Raw genomic sequence first — 10,669 nt, 5'->3', positions numbered from 1 at the left:
ACATTGAATTACTCGAGAGAGAGGAAGAAGTGACGGAGAAGGAAATAGAAGATAAAAAAGAAAGAGGAGTAGAGAGAAACAGAGAATAAAGAGTAACGTATAAAAAAATTAAAAAGAAAGGTGAATAAAGAGAAGAAAAAGTGACGTATAAGGGAAACAGATAAAGGAGGGAAAGAGGAACAAAGTGAGTATATATATATATATAGAGAGTGTGTTGGGTCTTTAGTGGCGCTTGACAATGAGGTGATAATGAGTGGGTGGGAGACAATGAAGGGAGGCGCTGATGAAGGTGATGGTGATGGTGATGATGATGGTGATGGTGAAGATGATGATGTTGATTCGTGATGATACAAATAGTGGAGATAATAATGATGATGAAATGATGATGATGAATTGCTCTTACACAACTTAGTTCAGCAAAGAGAGAAATAGAGAAAAAAAAACATTGACACCCATAAACTACACCAAAAAAAATAACAAAAAAAAGACATAATTTACAAGGTGGATTTAGTTCAGTCACTGTTTATAATTATTGTTGGCATTTTCTTTAATTAATGGTGAGTGATTGTGATTCACTTCTAATCACCTCTAAGCCATTCCATTTGCATCTATTGTCTACATATGGGACAGATTAGCATTAATTCACTGTTATGGAAATGCTCTCTCTCTCTCTCTCTCTCTCTCTCTCTCACACACACACACACACACACACACACGTAAATCCACATTCAAACACCTACACGGAAATCTACTTCCAATTACATTGCAGACTGCTGCTGGTCCTCCTCCTCCTCCTCTCTTCGTCTTCCTCCTCCTCTTTCTCCTCCTCCTCCTCCTCCTCCTCCTCCTCCTCCTCTTGCTTGTTTTCCTTCTCATCCTCCTTGTCGTCGTCATCGTCGATGTCGACGTCCTCCTCCTCCTCCTCCTCCTCCTCCTCCTCCTCCTCCTCCTCCTCCTCCTCCTCCTCCTCGTCCTCCTCCTCCTCCTCTTCCTTTGCTGGTAATGCCCCACCTGGAATGGAATACGCCGTGCAATTCTGGTCTCCTAATTACAAGAAGGACATTGAATTACTCAAGAGAGTAAAGCGACGCGCTGCGAAAATGATACCGTCATTGAGGACGCAATCTTACGAAGAACGACTCAAGCGACTCAACCTCTTCACGTTGGAAAAGAGACGATTGCGGGGAGCCAAGATACAAGTCTTCAAGTACTTGAACAAGTTCAGCAATTTCGACCACTTCAAACTCTTCACGCTACAAACCAACCCGAGAACAAGAAACAACGGTAAAACAAGCAAAGCAAAGCGATGCATACGGATAATGGCAAGAGTTATTTTTTCGAACAGAGTCATCCGCCATTGGAACAGCCTTCCTGCATGAGTAGTTAGTGCAGAAACAATCAACTCTTTTAAAAATCGCATTGACCGTCACTTTGCTGCGTCGGGAGTGAGCTAAACGTATCCACGAGTATGTATAGATGTGCTTTAATCCTTTCCGCAAGCCACACCTGTGACTGATGGATTGATTAAATCACTGAAAGCAGGCAGCCTCGCAATGAGCCAATAGGTTTTCTGCTACCTGCTCGTCCATGTTTCCATGTTTCCTCCTCCTCCTCCTCCTCCTCCTCCTCCTCCTCCGCCTCCTCTTGCTTCTCCTCCTCCTCCTCCTCCTTCACTCACGTCATGCACCTGAAAAGCACCCTCACCCCCAGGCCGTCTCATTAGCTCACTCAGGTGAGTCAAGGCCAAGGAAAGTGACCAGGTGAGGCCCTTAGCAGGTACTAATGAGGGATACATCCACACATAGACACACACACATACGCATATGCATACACACCGATATATATTCACAAATAAATAGGTAAGCAAACATACATGCATGAAAACGTAAACTTTAAACATACATACAGATATACATGCAGCCATTTATATAATCATACATACACACGCAGTCACATAAACAAATATGCATCTACGTACATGTATACATATGGATATATATACACAAATGATATATTAGCAAACAAACACTCTGACATTAAAACATACTAACTATATATACACACACACACACACACACACACATAAGCATGCACTGAATTTATTGAAGTGATCATTTCCAGGCTGTCAGGCAATGAAAAGACTTGCGAATTCAAGTTTTCTTCTTCCATTGTGTGTTTGTTTGTTCACGGATACGATTGGGATAAACACACACACACACACACACACACACACACACACACACACACACACACACACACACACACACACACAATAACCACCCTTTACACCCTAATAATTTACCTTCCCTCCCCCTATCACCACCATATCTCTCCATGCATTCTCTCCCCCAAGCCTCCACATCCTCTCCACCGCCCTCCACCTTCCTCCCAATCCACATGCTGCCTTCCAATCTGTTCCCACACCTGATATAGCCAGTCCGATGGGTCATAAATCCGCCTCGCGTTACCAGACGGGCAATAAGCAAGGTGATATAGCCGGGTCTTATATCAGCTCCTATACGCGGGCCAGAGCGAGTGAACAAGTGCTTTCAGAAAAATGAGATACGGCCACTCCCGACGTATGTAATAATTCTTTTTGTGATCTCTTCGTTTGTGTTATTTTATGTGGTGGATTATATTGTTGTTTTTGGTTATGTTATTTGTTATTTTCTTCTTCTTGTTTTATTTATTTTTTCTTCTACCTCTTTTTTCTCGTTTTCTTCTTCTTCTTCTTCTTCTTCTTCTTCTTCTTCTTCTTCTTCTTCTTTTCCTTCTTTTTCTTTTCTTCATCTTTTTCATCTTCTTCTTCTTCTTCTTCTTCTTCTTCTTCTTCTTATTATTATTATTATTATTATTATTATTATTATTATTATCATCATTATTATCACTAGCATTGGATGATAGGTTGGGGTGACCTTTTCTCTACATGGGCGAGGTAGTGGAAGACACCGCATAAGCCGATTTATTCCTGGACGGACTGGTTCAAAATAATAATAATAATAATAATAATAATAATAATAATAATAATAATAATAATAATAATAATAATAATGAAAATAATACAGTTGCTTCTCCTACTAGTGCCCTCTTCGCCCCTCTCACCGTTACCACCAAAGGAGCGTTCCTCGTGCAGCCCTCCCTCCCCCACTACAGCAGCGTCTCTCTCCAAACAGCTGGCCATAACAAGTGATTTATACCCGCCTGAAGAGCCCCAGTAAACTCGTATCGATCGGGTAATTTTTCGTCCCTCCTATGATAAGAAGATTACCCCAAATTACCCTAATCATCAGGCTAATTAATAAAACAAAGCATCACCTCAATCCTCCCTCGCCCCCCGAAATATATAAAAATGGAACCCTTTTACCTGTGAATCGATTGGCGAATCAATAAAGCAATACCTGAGCCCTAAAGCCGATAAGTGAGCTGCCAAAAAGTTATGTCGAGACAATAACTTAAGACATAAGCCGATGCAAGGAGAGGTGAAAGGGTGAACTAAAAGGAAATATATTAAATGACTTCAAGAGATAATAAAGGAAGATACAAACCGATTGAAGTTAATGTGTAAAGGCGAACAAAGAGAGAAATAATAGAACTGTTTCGATATATTGAAAGACATAAACCGATGGAAGGAGAGGCGAAAGGGTGAACTAAAAAGAAATATATTAAATGACTTCGAAAGATTATAAAGGGAGATATTAACCGAGTGAAGTTGATAAGTAAAGGCAAACAAAGAGAGAAATAAGAGAACTGGGTCAACATATTTTGATGACGTAAGCCGATGGCGAAAAGGTGAACTAAAAAGAAATATATTAAATGACTTCAAGAGATAATAAAGGGAGATATTAACCGAGTGAAGTTGATACGTAAAGGCAAACAAAAAGAGAAATAACAGACCTGTTTCGATATATTTAAAGACATAAACCGATGGAAGGAGATAATAAAGGGAGATATTAACCGAGTGAAGTTGATACGTAAAGGCAAACAAAAGAGAAATAAGAAAACTGGGTCAACATATTTTGATGACGTAAACCGATGACAGGAGAAGCGAAAACGTGACCTAAAAAGAAATATATTAAATGACTTCAAGAGATAATAAAGAGAGATACGAACCGAGTGAAGTTGATACGTAAAGGCAAACAAAAGAGAAATAAGAAAACTGGGTCAACATATTTTGATGACCTAAACCGATGACAGGAGAAGCGAAAACGTGACCTAAAAGAGAATATATTAATCATTTAGAGAAAATAAATGGAGATATAAAACGGCTGAAGATTAAATGAAAATGCAAACAAGGAGAGTAAATAAGAGAACTTTGTCAACATATTTTGATGATGTAAACCGATGACAGGAAAGGTGAAAAGGTGAGGCAAAAGGAAATATGTGAAATTATTTAGATATAATAAATGGAGATACTTAGTGAAGATTGAATGAAAAGGAAAACGAAGAGAGAAAATAAGAGAATTGTGTCAAGGTCTTATAATGCCATAAACCGATGAAAGGAAAGATGAAAAGGCGGACACAAGAGAGAGCGAAAAAAATATATATATACTGGGAAAATAAGTAATGATATAAATGATGGGAGATAAAATGACAGACAACGAGAGACAACGAAAGGAGAAAATAAGAGGATTGGTCGTTGTTGATGTTGTTTTTATTATTATTATTATTATTATTATTATTATTATTATTATTATTATTATTATTATTATTATTATTATTATTATTATTATTATTATTATTATTATTATCATCATCACTATTACTATGAGGATGATGAGGGTGATGGTGCTTATGATGATGATGACGATAATGAAAAGAAATATATACCTACATATCCACATGAATGATCAAAATTAAAACCAACCCTGCTACAAAAATTAAAGTAACAAATCACATAGAAAATACTAAAAACGCAGAAATGTTTCGTATCCAAACACATAACTATTTTACAGCCAAAAAGTAAGTAAAGTTTTATTTGAATGAGAAAAATAAAAATCATTCCTGCTGCGAAAAAGAAATTAACAAATCACATATATAAAAAAAATATTAAAAATCCAGAAAGGTTTCCAATCCAGACACACAAATCTTCTACAGTAAATAAGTAAGTAAAACTATATATGAATGACCAAAAACAAAACCAATCCTACTACCATAAAATAAAGGAAAAAATCATATATACAAAAATACTAAAAAATAAAAGCAATAAACGTTTCCTATCCAGACACACAAATCTTCTACAGAAAGTACGAAAAGTTTTATATGAATGGGTAACATCAAAACAAATCTTGCGAACATAAGATCAAGTAACAAATCATATATAAGACAAATATCAAAAAAGCAAAAATGTTTCTTATCCAGCCACACGAATCGTTGAGAGTAAGTAACGTTGCATATGAATGAGCAAATTTGAAAACGAACCTGCTAACAAAAAAATAAGGAGACTAATCATAAATAAATCCACAATCCTCTCCCGTAAGTTAAGTCAGTAGATTCGGGCCATACGCAAACTCCCCCAAACTACATCACCCTGACTCTTTACATAACCCGAGCCGAAGGGAGCTCACACCCAAACAACCAGTACGTTATGGCCAACTAATGGTCCGATATTGACTCCCTGACCCCGTGTGACCTCTATTGACCCTGTGTTGACCATGAGCCGGGTCCGAGGCCATGAAGGCTGGAGTAAAGAGAGGGAGGCGGGGAGGGACGGTTTGTGAAGGGAAAGGATGGGCGATCAGGGAAGGAGGAGGAGGGGAGGGGGAGGTGATGGAGGAGGAGGAGGAGGAGGAGGAGGAAAAGCAGGATATAGATAGATAGATAGATAGATAGGTAGATAGATAATGGATATAAAGGTACAATATTTATGTATCACAGATAAAATACATGATTGATTACAGCATAAATTTGAGGAGCTTTTTTGTGAGCGTCTAGGTATAAACGGGAGGGACGTAACGGCGTGGCGCGTAATATATTTCCTTCAATAACTGGGTCACTGGACACAAAATAAATGATCGGCGCTAACCTTCAATTCTTCTGGCCCCGTTCATGACTTCCTTGTTTGGCGTTGTTTTGTGCTCAGCGAGGTTTGGTTTATACTTGCTGTCCCATAAAGAAAAGGTCAAAAGGTGAACAAAAGAGAGCGAGAAAATTGTATATACTGCGAACCTAAATAATGACATAAATGATGGGAGATAAAATGACAGACAACGAAAGACAAGGAAAAGAGAAAATAAGAGGAGGACAAGGAAAAGAGAAAATAAGAGGAGGACAAGGAAAAGAGAAAACAAGAGGAGGACAAGGAAAAGAGAAAATAAGAGGAGGACAAGGAAAAGATAAATTAAAAGGACAATGAAAAGGGGAAATCAGAGGAGGACAAGAAAAAGAGAAAACAAGAGGAGGACAAGGAAAAGAAAAAACAAGAGGAGGACAAGGAAAAGATAATTTAAAAGGACAATGAAAAGGGGAAATCATAGGAGGACAAGGAAAAGAGAAAACAAGAGGAGGACAAGGAAAAGATAATTTAAAAGGACAATGAAAAAGGGAAATCATAGGAGGACAAGGAAAAGAGAAAACAAGAGGAGGACGAGGAAAAGATAAATTAAAAGGACAATGAAAAGGGGAAATCAGAGGAGGACAAGAAAAAGAGAAAACAAGAGGAGGACAAGGAAAAGAGAAAACAAGAGGAGGACAAGGAAAAGATAATTTAAAAGGACAATGAAAAGGGGAAAACATAGGAGGACAAGGAAAAGAGAAAACAAGAGGAGGACAAGGAAAAGATAATTTAAAAGGACAATGAAAAGGGGAAATCATAGGAGGACAAGGAAAAGAGAAAACAAGAGGAGGACAAGGAAAAGATAATTTAAAAGGACAATGAAAAGGGGAAATCATAGGAGGACAAGGAAAAGAGAAAACAAGAGGAGGACAAGGATAAGATAAGAGGATTGTCTAGTTCGCGTCACTGTCTATGTTCACTGTCCTTAGTATTCCCATTTGTTTATTTGATATGTTAACATTTTTCAACTTTCCTCTAAACAATATTCCGTCAATTAACAACAACAGAGCAACAAACAACAAAACAGCAACAAACATGCAACAAACCGTACGAACATTTTTTGGGACTTTACGTATTTTGTTATTTTTCCATTATGTTTTGCACGTGTGAACCCAAAATTTATACCATATACTTTGTCACATGTTTTAAAATACTTCGGTTTTCACTTTTTTTGTGTGTGCGTGTGAAGAATATACACATTTTAATAATGACGATTGACGCGAGGAAACAGATGTCAAAACACGCATCTCTTTACGTTATCAGAAATCATTTTAGTCTAGTTTTCTTTTCCATGAAGTGTAAAATCAAAAACACGAAATTCTACCTCCACAAAAGCTTCACCTCGTTCCGATATGGATTTTCGTGTTCACAAAATGTTCGTGCGATCAGAATGGAAATAAAACAGAATGAATGCCAGAGCCCACCTGTGTGTGTGTGTGTGTGTGTGTGTGTGGGTGGGTGGGTGTGGGTGTGGATGTGGATGTGTTTGTGTGGGTGTGGGTGGGGGGGGAGGGGGGCAGGGGGAGGGGCTGGCATCCGTTCCTGTCGCCACTATCTTGATGGTCGTGAGAGGAGTGAGCGAGGCAGCGACAGCAGGAAAATTAGAAAACGAGGGAGAGGGAAATTTTACACCCCAGGAGAAACAATATTAAAGGAAAGAATTAAAACACGGCTTGAGTTTGACTCAAGGTTAAAGAATTAATAAATGAGTTTCTGTATGCAAATTGAAGGGCAATAAAAACACCATTATCTAGAGTCTCATGCTTTTTATAACGTGAAGAGGAAGATTAAAAGAATTTTGCTTCAGAGTCTACTAAGTATGAGGTTGGTATAGTGTCTAAAATGAGAATGAAGTGATTTGCAGTTCACGGAATAAGAACACATGCCCAAGGAGTTATATGCTTACAGCAACTAATAAATGAGTCTTATGAGTAGCTTTATGAAAAAATATTACCGCAAAGTTTTGGAAAAAGCTGTGTTTAGGCAATGATGAACTAAATAATGAATATTGGAAGTTCGATAGTCGTGTCACACTCACCTCTAAATCAAGTCTTCATAATGAAAAATGTCAATTCACCTCAATACTAAAATATATGATGCACTATGTATTGTAAGGGCAATCTGACTGGTTGTCTGGCGGGAAAAAAAGCATTCACTCACTCCCAGTAAATCAAATTATGGATTAGAAAAATAATGACATCATAATTGAGGATCACAGCTGACAATTAGGGGAAAGAGAAACGTTTAATACAATACACAGAGAATGTTACAAAGATGTGCAGGATACCAAAATTTGTGCTGGAATTATGATTTCAAGAATGAAAATGGGAGATGTTTCGCCATAGCATGCTCGGAAAAAAAACTGAATAGCTTTTCTTATAAACCACAACGGATAAAGGAGGGCAGTGCACTCTAAAAAATTAAAGTATACATACATACACGTGTCAATATGTTATGGACGAAAATGTTTTTGATGAATATGAAACTGAAGGTAAGCGAACGACTGTTTTCACTCGTTATATTTACACCATCGGAAAAAGAAATTCCAATGTAGGCTCATGAAACAAAAACAAATAAATTCGTGTCACTGTGTTTATGTATGAAGAAAACGAAGAGCTGTTGTCGCAAAAGTCGTTCAGGATATAAAGAATACTAATTTACTACTCACTCCATCTATATTCGCTTTAGTCGTAAATATTAGAGAAACAAATATCCTTATACTACCGGTTTCATCTCACGACGCTTTCATAACTGTTACCTAAGTGTGTGTAAGAGCGGATCGAATGAAATTAAAGGTAAATAATGTTTGACTCACGCAGTTCATACCAATAAAAAAAACAGAGAAATTAAGAGAGTAAGGCCAACTGAGACCACACAGAACACATGAAAAAATAATAACCGTTTTTCCGTGCTTTCAACGATACTGCTGCACGACTTTTTACCAACATTGCGGTGAGCAAATTATGTTGTTAGCTCGTGACCTTTGGCTTCGTCTGTGTGTGTGTGTGTGTGTGTGTGTGTGTGTGTGTGTGTGTGTGTGTGTGTGTGTGTGTGCTCTCTCGCTTTTTCTCCTATCAAAAACTCTTCAAATGTCTGTTTTCCATTATCGTTTTTCATCTACGCTTCCACTTAAATTATCAACTCACACAGATCTCTCTCTCTCTCTCTCTCTCTCTCTCTCTCTCTCTCTCTCTCTCTCTCTCTCTCTCTCTCTCTCTCTCTCTCTCTCTCTCTCTCTCTCTCTCTCTCTCTCCCCCTCGGTCTCTGTTATCAGCACTCGAGTCTCTGTCCCTTTGTGCGGTCTCGTTTGCATTGTCTTTCTTTATTCCATCCACTTTCATCTCGGCTCATTCACACCATTCCTTCATTAGCTGAGTATGCAACCGTGAGTCCGCTAGTCTGTGTTTCTGTCTGTATATCTGTTTTTTTCTGTCTGTCTGTGGATTTGTCTGTGTTTGTGTCTCTGTCTGTCAGTCTGTTGGCTTATCTGTTTGTCCGTCACTCGTTTTTGTTATCTGTATGTTGTCTGTCTGTCTTCTTGCTTCTCTGTGTGTCTGTTTGCCTGTGTGTTCGTCTCTGTTTCTAGATGTTTGTATGTTTGTCTGTCTGTTTGCTTGTTTATCTGTCTGTCTGTTTGTCTGTCTATTTATCAGCCATCCGTCCATCTATTTGTCCGTCTGTGTCTGCTTCTGTCTGAATGTCCGTCTGTCTGTCTGTCTGTTTATCTGTCTATTTTTCAGCCATCCGTCCATCTGTGTGTCTATCTGTCTATTTCCGTCTGAATGTCCGTCTGTCTGTCTGTCTGTTTGTCTGTCTATTTATCAGCCATCCGTCCATCTGTTTGTCTGTCTGTGTCTGTTTCCGTCTGAATGTCCGTCTGTCTGTCTGTCTGTTTGTCTGTCTATTTATCAGCCATCCGTCCATCTGTTTGTCTGTCTGTGTCTGTTTCCGTCTGAATGTCTGTCTGTCTGTCTCTGTCTATTTTTATCTCCCCTGAGCCAGAGTAAAGATACACGGAACGACACACCGATGCAATATCCGCCAAGGGAAATCCCGGAAAAGATGACCACGTTAACAATACAAAAAAGAAGTGTGAGGGAAAAGATAACGAGAAGATACCTGGTAACACTTTCCTCTCCTGAAATATAAACACAAAAATACAAATAAAAATGCAAAAAAAATATATGTACGTCGGAATACACATACATAAAAAATAACTGAAAGGCCCCAAAAGAGTGTCAAAACAAATAATATCTGGCGTCACTTTCCCGTCACAGCAACAGAGCAAAATGAGGCACAAATAAAACATGAATATTATGCAAAAATCGGTACATTCACGGAAAAAAAATTAAAAATAACGAAAAGAGGTCGAAAAAACAACTTACTTCGCCTCTCGATTATCATTTTTAAAGCGCACAAAACAAATGAGAAATACGTGGATCAGTGCTCAAACGAATTAAAAGAAATATAAACAGAAAAATAAATCCACACAAAATAAAATAAAAAAAAATAATAAAATGCACCTTCGCCCCAGTAATGCTTCTAATGACATACGCGAATTGGATGATAATACAGGGCTACACTAAGATGAATTATTGACAACTGAGAGAAAAAATA

The sequence above is a fragment of the Eriocheir sinensis genome, chromosome 11, assembly GCF_024679095.1.
Source record: "Eriocheir sinensis breed Jianghai 21 chromosome 11, ASM2467909v1, whole genome shotgun sequence".
NCBI classification, from domain to species: Eukaryota; Metazoa; Arthropoda; class Malacostraca; order Decapoda; family Varunidae; genus Eriocheir; species Eriocheir sinensis.
Note: the sequence above shows the minus strand (reverse complement) of the source record.